The following is an 18,309-nucleotide window of genomic DNA, read 5'->3' on the forward strand; positions in this document are numbered from 1 at the left end:
AAGTAAAGAGAAGTCTTTAATGGCTGCCTCTGCTTCTAATAATTTTTCTTTGTAGTTTGGTGCTCATCACACATGCACATGGCTTCTCTGTAGCTGTTTGGCATGGCAGGGTTGGTTGGGCCCTGGAGGAAGCTGCAGAGCTGCTCTTCTGGTGTGAGCCCTGCCCTCTGTAATTACAGCGCTCTGCTCCTGCAGCTCCTCCTGCCCTCTCCTCCCTCATCCTGTGCAACAGCTTATCTGAAACATGCCCTGGCCATTTGTCCCAAGAGTAGGCTGCACACTGCTCTGGACTTCCAGTGAACTGTAATGAGGAGTAAGGGACGTCAGGAGAAGGGGTGATCTCTTATTTTCCTCACCTCTACATCCTGCCCTGTGTCTTCCTTTCAGTTCTGTTTTCTGTTTTGTTTCCACTTTCATATCAAGATTGTCAGGAACCAAAAAGGCAAATTAAATGCCTACAGTTAAAATAAATTTTTTAAAAAGGGAATCCAAAGGGGATTTTTATGGTTTCTTGCATGGTTTTTTTTTCTGTAACAATCTGTGATTATATCTGGATCCTTCAGACTCTGAAACCTCAAACTCTGAACTGTCAGACAAAAGTGCCCATGCTCATAACTCCCAACAGCTCTCTTCCAGCTTATTAATTCTGATTTAAACTTTTTGTAAGTCACACAGCAAATACAACTCCTCAGGCTTGGCAGAGCTGTTTGCACACCACCATTGCCCCACATCCTGCTCTCAGGGTGAGCTGGCAGCTCCTGTACCTGCTCAGTCGTCACCTGGAGAGGCTGCAGGAGCAGGGAATCCTCAAAGCCACTTAAGGGTGGCTTTTGGGGCAGCCCTGGAGATGCTGGGATTGGGAACCCACAAAAGAGGTTTCTGTCTGCAGACACTGACAGGTGTGGGGTCAGGGCTGCCCTGAGGGAGCCACAGGGAAGGTTTGAAGCCAGATGTGTTCCTTGTCCTAATGACCTTACAGTGGTGGGCAAGAGGAGTTATTCACCCTGTGCTGCTGGGCTGCCACGCTATTGCAAAACCTTATTGCTTTGTGGAGCCTGGGACTCTGTCAGCTGCATGAGAATTAAGTTACTGTTTTGAATATGTACATGAGTTCTCCACTCTGTGACAGGCCTGTGCCCACAGGCTACACAAATACTGCCAAGCATCACTTTTCCCATCCTCCCTAGGCTTTTTTTCTCCCCATTCATGGAACTGTAGGTGTCAAAAATACAGATTAGATATTAGGTGAACAATGGAGGAAATGTTCCATTATTCTAGGTTAGTGGCTTGTGAAATGAAGAAAAAAAAAACCCTATTCCTCAGACTTGTGATTTCTTGCAAAACCCGATAGAATGTATAAATCATTACAAAACAATACAGTTGAGAATGATTTTTATTTATTGCTGATAATTAGAATGTGGTCAAAGGGAGATTGTATTAATTATTTGAGGGAAGAGTCAAAACTGGGAGCTTAACAGAATGAGATTTGAAAATAGTGAAACTATTTCTATAAAGAAGGGGCTGCATTTTTTTCTTTTGTCAGGGGGTGGGAGGGAAGAGAAATACAACTGGAGACTAAATAGTTAAGCACCATGAAAGCAGACTTGATTCTATTGCAATGTAAGAGGTCATCAATTTTTGTGCAAAGTTCCTTTCTGTCACCCCTGTCCCTATACAGAGGAGAGTGTCTTGCTGTGTTAATGCTGAAATGGAAGGCTGATTCCATCACATTATGCAGGGGCTACTGCAATTGTTACAAATCCCTTAACGTGTGAAAATTTGTCACAAGAGAAGTCTACTTGCAGCTGTAAGGGCCCAGCCCTCCGAGGTGTGAACTCAAAGAAAATTTTTGATCTCTCCCTCGGCGCCAGTCGTGCCAAACTGAAAAAAAAAAATAATAGAAAAAGAAAAAAAGAAATTTAGTTCAGGCTTGCATTGTCTTTTATGAGATTCCCAAGAAACAGAACTGCATTTACTTGAGTCCCAGCCTTGTGTTTTGAGAATTATTTAGGGTTTGAGGCTTTGTGTAGACTAAGAAATGAGAAAGGACAGAACCATCTTCTTTTATTCTCAAATGGAATTATGGAAAAGAGAGGTGCAATGTCACAGCTTCATCTTAGGGCTGGATGCAAATTTGGATAGTCAGCACAAACTCAGAATAGAAACTCTTTGATGTCAAAGGTCAGTGCTCTGTCCAATGCCTGCTTGGTTCATATCCATTTTGGCAATAATGATTTTTCTAATGGCCATTGTGCTTTGGCTTGTATCTCCTTTTGGCCTAAATTGGTTTAGTCTTTTATGGAACAGTGTTTTCCTTTTTTTTATGGATTATTAAGTCCAAATAGTTCCACAGCCAAAGGAAGTCAGGCTGTTTTACCATAGAAGAAGCATTAGGAAATACAAACTATTACTCAACACTGAGTCCAGAGAAAAAGAGTCAGCAGCAGAGTCCAGAGAAAAAGAAAACAATAAAAATAACAAATTGCTTTTACGTTTTGAAAAGGCAAGTTTTTTCTTGCTTTAAAGGAGAACAGAGCAACTTTCTGTTTGGGCTGAACCAAGGGGAGTGTCTGACTTGTTTGCTTTAGCCTAATTATCTTTGTAGTATCAGGGTATTGTATATGAAAATAAAAACAGAACGCCAAACTGTAGAATAAGCTGCAGAGAGACAAAAGAATTTGACAGGTGCATTTGCTTTCCCAGGAAAAAAGAATGTTAGCAGGTTTGAGTTGTTAAGGAAGCTCTATGTGGAAGAAACACCACAGGATTAAGGAATCACTACACGATGAAGGAATCGTATGGTGTCACTTTTGTTTTCAGAAGTAGAAAATATAAAAAAGACAAGCCAAGTGTGTTTTTTTCCTTCTGTTTGAGAAGTCAGATGTGCTGTTGGTGGTGCTGGAGGCAGTGAGGGATTGCTGCAGGTTGCACTTACTTGATCTTGACCTGCTGGTTCATGAGGGTGACGAACAGCACGCAGCGGCTGACGGGCTCCGGGAGGGGGTTGGCGTAGGAGATCTCCAGGGACACAGCTCTGTTCACCACAACCCTCCGGGGCACCTGAGGCACAAAACACCTTTCTGGTCACTCCCTGGCTTATGTTTCTGCTCCCTGGAGTCAGGATTCAGTGGAGCTGCAAGTGGCATTTAGCTGGCAAACATTAGCTTTCCTCAAGTTTGAAGCTGGATGTGACAAACATTATCTTTCCTCATGTTTGAAGCTGGATGTGACAAACATTAGCTTTCCTCATGTTTGAAGCTGGATGTGGCTCAGCTCCATAGGGCTGTCCAGCTGTCTGCAATATTTTGTGCATCATTTCAGTGAAATAGAGCTCTGGCTCTACACTAACATGTCCCATTAAACCTGTCTGATATTTTGGTTGCTGAATGGCTTTTTTTCTTTTTTGGCTCATAATTGATTAGGATTAAAGTGCTAAAACAATATGAACTGGCACTGGTTAGAACTTAGGGTTTAAATCTGAATTTTGGCAATGTTCTTCAAGGGCAATACAAGCACTTGCCAATACATGGAATGAAAACAAGGACTGTGGAACATAAGGCAGTGGCTTGTGACTGGGAAAAAAGAAGGTAACAGAGCTGTTCTGAAAAACAAGGCAGATTCAGGCCAAGGTTCAGAACTGGCCTCTCATGTCCTTGCATTCTCAATTCAAGCAGGCAAAATTTTGGAACAACATCTGAAATGGCAGCCTAAATGTAATAAATTTATCTCCAGATTCTCATCTTAAGATCTGAGCTCCAGAAAGACCTTTTAGCATCTTTTTAGAACATCAGGGAGAAAATTGTTCACCTTAATGATGATGTTTGTGTCCTCCAAAATGATTGTCTTCTCCACCAGCAGCTTCAGCCCCTGCGAGCGCATGACTTCACACAAAGCAGTCACTTGGATCCTTTTGTCAGTGGTCAGATATTTTCCATAATGAGTATAAGGGATCTTTACCCGGATGTGCTTCCCTAGAAATCAGAGATATATTTAGGAACCATTAAATTTTCAAAGCAAGCTAATGAGAAAAGAGTTACATTGAGGGGTTTCATTAATTACTGAAGAGAAAAAATATGGCAGTGGAGTTTGTTTATATTTCCTTCTTGTGAGACTGATTGTGTATTTCCCTCTTCTGGTGATCTTTCCCTACTTTAACTCATTTGACCCTTACACTTTTGAGTAGATGATATTGGCCTGAAACTGAGGGAGTCTGCTTATCTGCATTTCACTGGATTCCTGACCCTTTGTATCTCTTATTATTAGAGGTATAATTATTTTAATCTATTCCCTCGTTAAATCCTTTTTATTTTACCTCAGTCAAGAAGAAAGTTTGGGTCAAGTTTCACAGAGATCCTTTTCAAGTGACCTGGTCAGCTGCTCATTGTAGTCCTACAACTTTTCTGCTGTGTATGGGAAAAATGTTTATCTTTGTAGCTCCTGGGGATGAAAAAGATCTCTATAATAATTCCAATAGTCTTTACTCTTCAAAAGAGAGACAGAGTTTCACTGTAACTTTTAAGCTTTTTCCTAGTTGGTTTCTTTTTGGGTGTTGCCTGTTGTGTGCCAGAAGGCACACATCAGACTTTTTTTACTTGTTAAGAGTAAGATGTGTTCCTATGAATTAATCAGCACACACACACACATGCACATATATATACATATAGAAACCATGATACACACACATAGTGCTGCTTCTGGAGCTACAACATAAGTGTAGCTTCCTATGGAACATTTCATGAGACATCTACTTAATGCTTTAAGTAGTGCAAAATTTTCAGAAGAAAAAAAATAATGTAAAAAGTACTCATAAACAATGAGTAGCTGCACCAAAAGCTGATACAGGTATAATATGGATGCTTCTTCTTTCCAGTTGCCTTCCTGTGGCTGGGAGCAGAGCTGTATTGGCTCCTTAAGGACATTAAAAGTTACCTTGTTTAGGACCAAGCTCCACAGCAGTGGCTGCCTTCAGGATCTCTGCCACTGCTCTCCTTGTGTAGAGGATGGTGGAGGCACTCATGTCCACCCGGATGCTCTTGCGGTCCGAGGAGAGGTTGTTGAGGACCAGGACCAGGTTAATGTCCTTGCCAAAAACTGGAGGTTCAGCCAGCTTGAATTTCCCAGCAATGCCAGGGTTCCTCATTGTCTCTGAAGGTCTTCCCCCAGGAGAGTCTGTGTGTCCTTCTGTGACATTTATTCCCAATATCTTACTCAAGGCCTTTCTATAGACTCGTCTTTCCTCAGAAGAACCTGGTGGAAGCAGAGGACCAAGTAAAATTCTACTTTTGTTGCAAATGCACTTCCTCGCTGTAAAGGTTTTCAGACCAATACAGGCTATCAGCATCACTCAGAAATATGCAATACCTAAAAGCTGCCTGTATCTTCATTAAACTCCATTCAGGTTTTTCACAGGGGATATACCATGACAAGGTGAATAAATCACTAAAATGAAATATGAGCTTTTGTATTTGTTTAAAAGTGAGTTTTCTTTTTCTCTGGTCAGAACATGCAGTAATGTGCTAAGGGATACTCTGCTGATCTGATGGCAGCCAGCCTCTGTATTAAATATGGTTGCAGTAAAACACTGAGGAGTGAAACCCTGAGGGTTTGTTTGCCTTGGGTAGTAAAATGTATTTTATAGCCCTGTTTTGTGTATGCATTAAATTTTACACTTCTGTGGAAGAGACTAAAGTATATTTTGTATTGTCCCTTAATAAGGAAGCTACTGGATGCACAAACCCAGAAATATAGCACCCATTGTATTAAGAAAGTAATCTGAGCACACTGGCAGAAATATTTTCTGAAGGCAGGGTAGAGATGTTTAAAGCAAGCAGGTTATCCATTCCCCAGCACCAAGGATTCAGTAGGCAATAAAAGGAGATAATTTGTGCTAATTCCTCTACCTTCTGGGTATTTGTAGTTAGCAGTGACATCCACACGGCCATTGCTGCCCACAGCTTTGGTGCTGATGGACCTGCCAATGATTTCAGTATCACAATAAACTCTTTTCTTGCTTCCATCATTGTACACAATCCATCTGTTGCAGTCGGCGTTCACCTCTGAGTACACAAACAAGGTGTCGTAATCCAGGTTGACTTCACCCTCTTTGATGGCTAAGACAGATGCAGGGCCACACTGAAAAATTCCTAAAATGTAAAAAAAAAAAAATAGGTTAAACTTTATTAGTTGTGCTCAGTTTGGAGAAGGACTCTGAAGTCAGGCTGAGAGCTCAGGCTGTTACCTCTGCTTTGTTCTTGTGGAGTTGCATCTAAAACCTGCCACCCATTGTATGCCCTTCCCAGGTCTGGGCGAACGAACCAGCTTTCATTCCAGACATGATAATCCCTGGAGACAAAGAACAATGTCTAAAAAGAACAATAATATAGAGTAGTCATGCAAACTTCCAATTGGAGACGAGTAGTGAATTTAAAAAAAAACTTCTAAACTCTAAACTGAGGCACAAAGTATCAAGTTACAGTACCTCTTTCAAAGCACAGATTTACTGCCTGCTTTTGAGGTATAGACACCTCAGGGCAGGGAGGGAGAAAATAATGAAGCATGTTGTTTGTTTGTTTTCCAAATGGATGTCTGCAGTATTAATTTAGATGGTTGTATTACATTTTGCCCACTCAGTTGCTTTTGAACTACTAGTGTTTTTAGGTCTAGATTCTCTCTATTGTTGTTGATGAGATGGAAGAAATTATATTTACCATGTGGAATCCTTGCTGATATTAAGACTTCTTCCAGAGCTGTCATAGTACTTATCGATACTCAGGTTTCTATCCACGTCATGGGCAGAGTTAAAATTTGAAACCAAACGAGTTGGAATCCCCAAGCACCTCAAAACTGAAATACATTTTATAAAAAAAACAAACGAGCAAGAAATGCAACAGAACGCACGCAGCTTTGTGATTACAAATTACAAGCTTCAATGATCACAAATATCTGAGAAATGAAGTGTCTAAATAATTTGATTCTTCAGCTTTAATGGTCTTCACAGTGTTGTTCCTTTTGTAGAAATTATTGCTTTGTAGTTTTGATAAAAGCAGAGGTCCCAGCATTTCAGCCCAGCCCTGTATCCTGACAGCTTACCTGTGCACATGACACCTGCAAAAACCCAGCACTGGCCGTACTGGACAGGTCTGTAATTGTCCTGGCGCCATTTCTTGAGGATCACCACGCTGCCATCCCACCTGGAGGGGTTCTCATGCGAGTGGAAGCTCCCTTGCCACTTCCCCAGGAGCACTCCATTGTCGTTGTCATTTCCATTGATCTATCAGTGGACAGAATGAACAAAGTGAATTGTCTGCACTGCACTGTATGTACCTCATTTACTGCTCATGGCTGAGCCTCAGAGGTGCTTTCTGCTCACTCCTGTGGGGCTGGGGTTAAGTTTTCCATTCCTTACCATGGAACTGATGACTCTGCCCAAGTATTTGGGGTCTCCTCTTCGGGACACGTCCATGGCTGGGTCCTGGCGGTAGTACAGGCTCAGATCAAGCATGGTGAGACAGATGTTTAGGAGGTCTTGAAACTGTGATCAGATAAGATACATTTTTAAGAAAATGGATGGTTTCACAAGCAGAATTAAAGGAGATTTTATTGCAGTTCCTCCCTTCTGAGACATCCCACCCCAAAGGTGATAGGGACAGTGGGGCACACTGCGAGCAAACCACAAGTAAGGCCACCCAGGTTGGTGCAGTTATTAAATAAACAGCAAATAATAATAAGATAAATGCTGTTGGAGACAAAAGGAGAGTTCAAACAAATTCCTTGTGACTTACCTGTCCATAATACCACCCTCTTGCTTCAATGTACCTTGCATTGCCCACAAAGATTATTCCATTTTCATTTAGAACATATTCTTGTCTCTCGTTTTCATTGGACATGTAGACATCATCACCTGGAAACCAGTTGGGCAGGCTTAAAGCTGAGAATACCAGCAACCTTTCAGAAACATTTTTGTCCTGATTTAGCAAGGAGAAAACTTCTATTTGAAAAATAGAATTGTTACAGCTCCATGAAGAGGTGCAGTTCAGTGATAATGTCTGATATTACATATGGCCAGGGAAGGTGTGGGAGGTGACAGAAGGATCCATAACATATTACTTAACCTTTTTCCCCTACTTTTAGTGTAGCCTTGTGTATTATCTAAAAGTCCCCTGTCTGCACATTGTGTTTTTGTGAGGAAGATAGACAAAAGTCCAGGCTAGCTCATCACATTTTTCTGTCTTCTCAGGGTAGTTAGAAGTGGAACAGATTGAAAAAGATTTGGAAAGAATGACACAGATGACATTTTTCTCTTTTTTTCCAGATGCATTTGTCTTATTTTAAGATTCCTAAATGAAGACCATTGCTTGCCTGATCCAAAGTCCTATGAGAAATATTATTAGGATAATCTGCTCAGCCATTCACTTGGAGTTCTTTGTTTTTCCAAGTTTATGGCACGGTATTTAGCTGCTGTGAAAGTATTGGTTCCCACAGAGGTTGAGGTTGTTTTGGTTGCTCTTTAGGTAGCAATATCTGCTTAGCTCTGCTTTTAATTCCATAATATTTAAAGATATTTTCTGAAAGGTTCAGGATTGCAGGAAATACGTACAAAAAGATCAGCTTTTCTATTTTATTGAATCAACTTCTTTACCTTCCTATAGGAACTTCCCATCCTTCCCTTCCTGCAAATAAAGAAATTGCAGTTTATTTTAAAAATTGTATAATGTGATAGAAATCTATTTCTCTGGTTGCTGTCCACACTTTTTAAAAATAATATCATCACTGTTGATTCCTGAAGTTTTGGGGTAGCATGGACATGGAGACCTGTGTGCAGTTTCAGGTGCTGCACCTCAAGGTGTGGACCAGTTGGGAAAAGTGGGAGGAGCACTAAGAATGCTCAGCATTCCTGAAAATCTGAAGTATGAATTCACTCAGAATTATTTAAGGTAGGAAATAAATGGGGGCAAGGAATGGGGCAAACATTGTAATTAATTCCAGAAATTCTTGGGAAGAGGATGGGGCAGGGGGAAATAAAATCTCTTCTTGGTGTCAATCATACGTAGGATGAGAAATTATATACTGAAGTCAAAGCAAGAAAGATTTGGTTAGTTAATAGGATAAAGATCTAATAGAAAGGCTTGTGCTTTATTGGAGGGAATTGCCAGGGGAGGTGCTGGAGCTTCCCTAATGGCTGGTCACTGAGAAGGAATTCAAGACCTCTCAGGAATGACCTAAGTGCTGAACTGAACCTCTCATAGAGCCCTGGTGTGGGACTAGATGACTTTCTAAGATCCTTCTAGCTCTGTGATTTAATTATTCTGAGCAACCTAAATGTCCTTGTATAATCACATGAAGAACGTTTTTTTCCTAAGGTTTATGTGCTCTCAATAAACCTTTATAGCTTACTAAACTAGGTTTTTGGTTTTTTTTTTGGTCCAGAAAATTTTTCTTGTATTAATTTGTCCTAGTAACCCTTCACTGAACATGGTTTAATTCTTGTCATCTCATCCAATGGCATTAACATTAAAATCTGTATAACTATTTTCTCTTATACAGCTGAAGATTGCATTTTCCTTTTTCAGGGCCATTTCACTTTGTTGAAATGTGTTCACTGTGTTCACTTTTTTGTTCTTTGATTAACAAGGGCTTTCACATTCTTCATGATTTCCAGGTGATAAGTCTGTCACTGAAATAATTGTTATTTCTCCCTAGAGGTGTGGTCTTTTATTTCCTATTATAATATCTTATTTCTTCTCACCTTCTCCACTCACTAAGGTCAGCCAGTTACTTCTGTGTGTTGTCCCAGCCCATCTGATCATGGACAATGCTGTTTAATGTCATTGTGCCAAAGTCAGCGATGAACTATTTCATCTGAGTATTTTTTTCAGATTACACTTAAGGATCCACTCTGTAGTAGCTGTGCTCCAATCCAGTATTTTTCTTTCATCTCTAGTCCTGTTTTCTTATAAGTAGTTTTTTATTGATATTACAGCTAATGAATTAATTTCTGTATTCGTCAGCTCAAGGACTAATCTCCCACCTGGAACTATATCTACAGACCAGATTTGCCATTTATCCTTTGCCAAGAAAATAAATTTCCCTTTCCCTTCTGCTATGACACTTACAATAGTGGTAAAATACCCTCAAACTGAATCTGTTCCTGTTTTTCAGGACCAGGGAGCTATTGCATTCTGCAGAACTTATTCAGCAGCATCCTTCATTCAGCATTAAGGATACTCCCTTTTATCTGTCAGTAGCCAATGCATCATCTGGTAGATCTGGAGGACTCTTCCACAAAATCATTAGTTTGAAATTGCAATGGGCACAGCTTAATTTGTCTGTTTTCATCTGAGAAGAGTTTGGTCTCTTGTGTACCACAGCCACGCTGGTGTTCCAGCTCAGGAGCTGTCACATATTGCTGTCCCTACAGTGTGGTTTCCATCAATTACAACTCACACACAAATTATTTTTCAGAGGTTTCTGGGGAGGTTTTTTCCCTCAGGACTGTGCAGAGATGGTCTGAATTTCCTGAACATATTTGTGTAATTATTTCTGTCTTCCAGGACTTGCTGAGCTAATTAGCAGCTTTTTTCATCTTGGCTATCGACGCATTTCTTAGTGGCTCTTGACTAACATATGGTCATGGAAAAAAAATAGTGGATGAGTGTGGCTACTTTTCTCTTATAAGCTCTTAACTCACTGGAATGGCTAAGAGTTCTCTTAGCACCAGGATGTCACGTTTGCAGGCTAATCCAGGTTTCTAGACTATTGCATAGTTGCAAAATATGAGGTTAGAAATTTGCAGCCTCAGCATGTTGCAGGAGAAATGCAGAAAAGTTGGAGTAACAAGAGATGTCCATTTTCAACCCAAGAGAAGAACATGGGAATTGGACAGGAGCCAGCTGTGTGTGCTTGTGGCCCAGAATGCCAACCACATCCTGGGCTGCACCAGCAGGGGTAGGCAGCAGGGTGAAGGAGGGGATTCTCCCCTTTAGCTTTGTGAGACACCACCTGGGACACTGCATCCAGTTCTGGGCTTCTCTGCACAAAGGAGATGTCGAGCTGTTGGAGCCTCCAGAGGAGGCCACAGAGCTGCTCTGAGCTCTGGAGCCCTCTGCGCTGGAGCCAGGCTGGGAGAGCTGGGGGTGTTCATTCTGGGGAAGGCAAGGCTCCAGGGAAAGCTTATTGTGGCCTTCCAGTGCCTAAAGGGCTTATAAAAAGGAGGGAGAGCAATGTTTTATGTGGACTGAGTGTGCTAGGACAAGGGGAGTTGTTATAACCTAAAAAGGGAGAGATTCAGATTAGCTGTTAGGAAGAAATTCTTTAGCAGAGGGCAGTGATGCACTGGAAGAATTCGCCCAGAGAAGGCCTTGTCTCCAGAAAAAGTGATCTGCTCAGTTCTGAAGAGCCTGTGATACAACCCCATATAGCACATTGTGTTGGGGTACAAAGTGGGTGGCAGCAGTGAAACAGCCTGTGATACAGCCCCATATAGCACATTGTGTTGGGGTACCAAGGGGGTGGGAGCAGATTTTTAATGCAGTGAAACCAGGCCTCTGAGCACTGGGCTGAGATTGCAGCCTCTGGTGACCCAAAGAGAGACAGCCTGAGGGAGCAGCTCTGTGCAGGCAGGAAAGCAACAAGGTCAGCTGTGCCCAAGAGCAAAGGCACTGGCACCTACCTGGGCTCCAGGGGTTGAAGAGTAGCACAAACTGGCCCAGGTATCTGGAGAAGATCTTGTTGCCTGCGGTGACGCGGAGGGTGAGGTTGTAGCGCCCGATGACGGCGTTGGGCGGGCTGGAAATGGTGAAATTCATGGCTGCAGAGTCACTGGGTCCCTGGGCAGCACTCCAGCCGCTGCCCCCCGCCTCAGAAAGGCCAAATGCTGCCCTGGTGCGATGGGACTCTGAGGGGGATGGCCCTGTCAGAGAGAAGGAGTCGCTGGTTTCCATCCCAGAGCGTGGTTTCACCATTTGTGGTGGTGTTTGCAGGGGTGCCAGGATGAGGGAAGAGATGAGGATCTTGACTCCATGTTTCAGAAGGCTGATTTATTATTTTATGATATATATTATATTCAAAGAAAATTATATATTAAAACTATACTAAAATAATAGAAGGAAGGATTTCATCAGTAGGCTAGCAAAGAATGGAATAATAATAAAATCTGGTGACTGCTCACAGCCTCGACACAGTTGGCTGTCATTGGTCATCAAGTAAAAACAATTTCACATGCTGGGTGAACAATTCCAAAGCAGCAAAACATGAAGAAGCTGAAGCTTCCCAGCTTCTCAGGAGAAAAGATCCTAATGAAAGGATTTTTCATAAAATAAACATATTTTCATAAAATAAACTAACATTAACCTCACACTTGAAATTGAGCACATTGGGGTGCGGGAAGCACTAAAAATACAGGCAGAAAAATCATATGTCTAAATAAAATAAGGAGAGAACTACAAGGAGTAAAGATTAGAGCTCTCTGAGGACATGGATCAGCTATGGGAGTGTTACCTATTTCAGTGACAAACCCCAGGCTCTCCCCATTCTGCCTCGGCCTGTTGAAGTACAGGGTGATATTGAAGGGCTGTCCTCGCCTCACGGTCAGCTCGGTGTTGGCATATCTGTCAGTGTGGTGGTTGGCTGCATTCACTGACGGCTGCCAGCTGATGTGTGTTGGGGTCAGGTCTATAAAACACAAGAAAAGTCATGCAGAAGCAGCTAGCGTGAGGTCATTTGCTGTTTAGTGGCAGGGTGAGGTTACTAAGAGCAATTACCTTTTGTGGGAGGAAGTACAACTAAAAAGCAGATGCCCCATTAAATTAAGTCTATTGGTCAATAATGGAAATATTTCCTTGGGTTTTGTTAAAGAGCCCTCATACAGAGCACTAATGTATTTCCTTTACGGGGTTGGATGCTCTTTTACCACTGGACTTAAAAAGAAATTTACAGGGGCAAATTGGTGTAATTTCATAATCAGCACCAAAGAAAGCGTCCTGTAGCCCCTCTATGTTTTCAACATACATATTTTTAGGGTCACAGGAATGGCAATTAGGACATCTTACTTTTCCTGCTTAGATCCTGATGCCATTTGGCCTAGATGCAAGGAGAATGCATAGTGAGAGATCATCTGTCTCATATAGATGAACAAGAGGTATTTGAGGACATGCTGAAGCTTTTGACAAATCAATCCATCTGTCTGAATCCAGCTCTGCTCAAACTCCAGCTGGACCACTGGAGTTCCTGTTCTAGCAGGCAGTAATTTCATGTCATAGAAGAATTCTTGCAGTGTGCTTGGAGTTCTCTGATATTGTGTCCTCCTGCACATATGCTGTTATTATGGTCTGTGGTTTAAAACCCATAAAGTGGTTCCTGACACCTCAAATGCTGAACTGCCTTGTTGGCAAGCAAATATGAATATGATATTCCTTGCAAGATTGTTTTCCCTTCCCTGTTTTCTTGCCAGGCTCAAACCTGAGCAGTTATGCTGTCTTTGGGAATGCTGAGAAGCACATTCTGTGTTTATATCTGCTCTGGGAGACTACAAAATACACCTGGAGCATTGTGTTCCAAGTTTTGGCAAATGCTCAGGGCAAGTACCTTGGTGAAGGCTCTTCTAAGTAATTTTTATTAAAATGTCATAAGTGCAATGAGGCTGAGGGTGGGGGAGTGGGGACAGGATGGGGACACATGACCACCACCATTTTAAAGGGAAATCAAAAGAAAACAATAATAACAACAAAAAGAATAGGACGGAAAGGATGGATTAAAGCCTATGCAATATTATTGTAGGGATCTTCAAACAAGCTTCTAGGTCTATACCACAGAGCTTATCAGTGAAATACTAAGTCAGATCTGAAACAATATATCTGCGTATTAAAACACAATTTAATCTTTGAAGACAATGTAAAACTTATTTTGCAAAAAAGTGTTCTAATTAAATTCAAGGAAGATTTTTTTTTCTGGTAGTTTAAGACCACAATGAGTTAATGTGAGAAAGTATTGATGAGCTGAAAAGGAGAATTTTTAGCATCAATGTATGAGACAACAGCAAACTGTAGTTATCTGCTGCTTGCCCTGCAAAGCTGATTTGTAAATGTTTTTTCCAGCATTAAATGAGAAAGAACCCTGCTTTGCAATTGCCCACCTCAATAATCATCTTCATTTAAAACTTGAAAAAAGCAGAGATGCTCTCAGTTGCTATTTTCCTTTGTTAGGATTTTAATGTATTTTTTAATTCCCATCTATAGGTTCCATGCTCACAGCTTCATTAGAATGGATTACACAAATTTTGTCAATACCAAGCATAACACATATCTTACAAAGCATTTAAAAAATGGTGCCTTTTCAAGTAATTAAAATTTCTTTACTCCTCCATGTCCCAATATCCTCTGTTTAACTCAAAAATTATTCTCAACCAACTCTTAATAATAACAGCATTAAAAATTTGAAAACGAACTGCAAGAACAAATGACAACATAAAATTACCTTCAGATAAGAAATCTGAGCAGATACCTACAGGGCATGAATCCTGAGGAAACAGCCCTGAGTAAATATCTGCTGAAGGGAAGCAAATGACTTGCAGAACTCACCTGCCATTCCCTCAGCTTATTAGAATTGCATACAACTTCTACTTTGCTCTTCAAGGATGTCCAAGTCACATCAATCATAAAAAGGAAAAACCCAGCAATCTTTTTGAGCTGTCAGCTGAAATTTGAGAGAAGGGAGAGGTACTTAGCAGTTGTTATTAATACCTGTAAAGTTGTCAAACGAATTAACTGGTTCCAGTAATATATGTCTGTCTAATGCCAGAGTTCCTACTCAACGTGGGTGTAATTATGGGAGGAGATACCAAAATTATTTACTCAGAGGAAATGCATGCTCTTGAATCCCAAGAGAAGAAGAACTTCCTACAGAGATAATAGGTGTGCCATGAATAAGTTATCTTTAAGGATGAGGAAATGGGGAGCGTGGTGGGACGTAAAAGCTGTCTGAAGGAAAAAGGAGCATTTCCTGATGACTTAACTTCCAAGTTGGTTAATGTCACTTCTGGGTTTGTCCAATAGCTGTGGGTTGGTTTCAGAGGGGTTTTTTTTTGGTCTAATATTATCTCCAATACCCTCTGACAAATAAAATTATAAGCTCCCACTAGAAACAGGTATCTGTTTACCTGTTAAGTTAGCTCCATATATTAGTATTTCCCAAAAGTTTTATTTCAAAAAGAACTCACAAACTGATAACCTTGAGTACTTTTTGTCAGCATAAACTTTAAGCCTGTCTACTTTAACAACCATGACTTTTTGGATTTATGAATACATTTATTTTTGGTGTTGTACCATCACTTTGTAAAAGAGTACGAGTAATAAAACTATGTAGTTTTGAAGAGGATTACCTGCTTAAGATTCTGCAGCCCCAATGATCATGTTCTATCACTCAGTATAGACTTAAAAATAAATTAGTCTGAATTTTAAGTTACAGAGAAAGAAAAACCAGCTGAAATAGCAAAAGTTAAGTTCCAGCAGCTGTTTCTAAGGTTGATTTTACAAGACAGGCTTTGTACCTTTTTGAGAAACTTTTCTTTCCTATTATAAAGACCAAGAGTACTTAGTAATATGACAGTCATGCCAGCCCTGTCCCAAAGCCTTTCCCAGCAGGCAGCAGCACACCTGGCACAGCACATCCCCACTTACATTATAATTCAGCGGTTCTTCCTTCCCTTGGAAGTTTCCAGGATGTTCAGGCTGCCAAAGCTTCTTCCGGGAATCACCTCAAATGGGGTTTGATTGCTGTCCAGAGCTACTTCAGTTGGTCTTTTTCTCTTTTCCTTAATTCATATTCCTTGGAAACCATAAGAGCCACAAGCCTCTGATGTTGCCCGGTCTTCACACAGGGCCCTAGTGACAAACCGCATCGACCAGTTCTTAAGTTCAGGCGCTGGGTACTTACAGTGATTGCCTCAGATGTTACACATTGCTCCCACTGGCATTTGGCTGTTTCCTTTCTTCTTCCTCGCTGCTCACACACACGTAATTAAGTCTCAGAACACTTTTTCTGTCCTGGCTGTAACCACCTCCTTGGCCTCTGCAGGCACGCCCACAGTGGTGCTGCGGAGCCACCAGAGCCTCTCTGAGCCTGGCCTACATCCCAAACTGGCACCTGCCAGTCTCACCTTCACCACAGCAAAGCAGCAGCAGCTGCTGTTGCAATCCCTTTGGAATGCAGCAGTCATGGTTCCTAAGTGACTAATGGCTGAACCTTGTCACAGGTGTTTTTCGTAGCTCAATTCCACCCACCTGCCATCCAAAATGGTTCAAAATACTTTGTCCCTCTTTTCCCCTTGTATTGGAGTCTTGGATTTGCAGTTCAATTTGCTAACTTTTCAGAGAAAAACTTGTAGATTTTATTTATCTCCTTTATAATTTTGTCTACTGTTCATATCCCCAGAGTAACTAAATCCACCTTACAATTGTCTTGTTAGTACTTTTTGTTACAAAGAGGAAAGCAATTTAAATTCCACCAAAAAAAACCCAAAAACCAAACAAAAACCAAAACCAACAACAACAAAAAAACTCAAAACAAAACAAAAACACAGAAAAACCCGCAAAAGCCCAAAAACATTGCAGAATCTCCTCCGTAAGTCTGTATTGAAGTTGTCTTTTACTTATACTCATTAACTTCATGTGCAGGGAGTGTTGCTGGGGAGGGTCTGATTTAAAGGTTTCTCTCATTTCTGCTTGTGCAATTCACTTGACTTTAGCACAATTTGAGTGTTTCAAACACACAAGAGATGTAAAATGAATTAATCTAGTGTATATCTGCATTCTAAACTCAAGGCTGTGATTGAGTTCGAACTTCTACTGTGGTTTACTGCGTCCCAGAGGAGGCCACCAAGATGATCAGAGGGATGGAGCTCCTCTCCTGTGAGGAAATCTGATGGAATTTGGTTTCTTCATCCTGGAAAAGAGAATTTGGGTGATCTAATTGTGGTCTGCCAGTACCTGAAGGGAGCCTACCAGGAGGATGGAGAGAGACTTGTTACAAGGGTGTGGAGTGACAGGACAAGGGGGAATGGCTTCAAACTGACACAGACTAGGTTTAGATTGGATATTAGGGAAAAAAATCTTCCCTGTGAGGGTGCTGAGGCCTTGGCATAGGTTGCCCAGAGGAGCTGTGGCTGCCTCATCCCTGGAATTGTTCAAGGTCAGCTTGAATGGGGCTCTGAGCCACCTGGTCTAGTGAAAATTGTCCCTGCCCACAACAGGGGGATTGGAACCAGATTATCTTTGGGGTCCCTTCCAAGCCAAGCAGTTCTGTGAATCTGTGATTTGCACAATGAGAGCTCTTGGCTCACCTTGAGGAACACCAGGAGAAAAGAGGAGGAACCACTGTGGGCTCCTTGCACAGCCTCTCTGTGGCTCACCCCATCTAATATCCAGTGTGGTCTCACACTGACATCCTGCAGCAGGAAACAGGGGGGCTGCAGGTGCCCTGCTACAGCAATTCTGCTGGCTACAAGGACAAAAGGACTTTATAACCAGTCTGCTCTTGTGTTCCTCAACAGTGAGAAGCCCTTGTGACAGGTCACAGTACTCTGTTCAGTGTGGTGGAGGCTTGGGCACAGAATTAAGGTTTTATTGCTTCCTGGCCCAACAGTGCCAGAGCAGCAGCTTGTCTTTCCATCCACTTTACCTACACAGTCATTTTTAGTCAGAGCTTGAGTTACTGTTCCACAGTTATTGCCCATAAACCAAGCCACTCACTGGGCTACACCTACTTCACTGGAACCCATCATTTAGCCTGTACCAGTCCCCCATAAAAGGTTGAAGTTTGCTTTACTAAACTCAAATCTAAGAGATGACTTCCTGACACATAATCTATAGTGAAGAATTCATAACTCTTCTCAAGTAAAAATACCCTCAGACTTATATTGCCCTGCCTTTTATTCCCAAAGAAGACTTTCAGCAAATGCAAAATATCAGCATTCTAAACTATGCACAAAATATGTACGCTGAGCTGGGCAATTACCCCCATGTGTTTTTTGAATGCCTCTCAAATTGGACACCACCCAAACTCCTGATTAACATCTCCTATGCCTCATTTGGTCACTGTGATTTACCAAAACAAAACAAAACAAAAAAAAAAAAAAAAAAAAAAAAGAAAAAAGAGGAAACTGTCAGGACAGTTTATAGCAAAAAAAAACAAAGCTAAATGATATAAATTGTGAAAGTAATCCTCACTATGTTGAAGTATCACAGTTTCAGTAAGGAGAAACACTTTGGAAGTGTTTGTAAGTCCATTGGATAAGGCTTTCACTAAGTAACAATGAGT

The 18,309-nt window shown here is 41.4% G+C and overlaps 1 pseudogene; it reads right to left on the reverse strand.

The window, feature by feature from the left end:
- Positions 1-1,730: 1,730 nt before the first annotated feature.
- On the reverse strand, positions 1,731-14,580 carry LOC128936159 (protein-glutamine gamma-glutamyltransferase 6-like; annotated as a pseudogene).
- Between the last annotated feature and the right edge of the window lie 3,729 nt (positions 14,581-18,309).

Source organism: Melozone crissalis, unplaced genomic scaffold (genome assembly GCF_028551555.1).
Source record: "Melozone crissalis strain CALT ecotype California unplaced genomic scaffold, PUWL_Pcris_2 ptg000017l_1, whole genome shotgun sequence".
In the NCBI taxonomy this organism is placed as follows: Eukaryota; Metazoa; Chordata; class Aves; order Passeriformes; family Passerellidae; genus Melozone; species Melozone crissalis.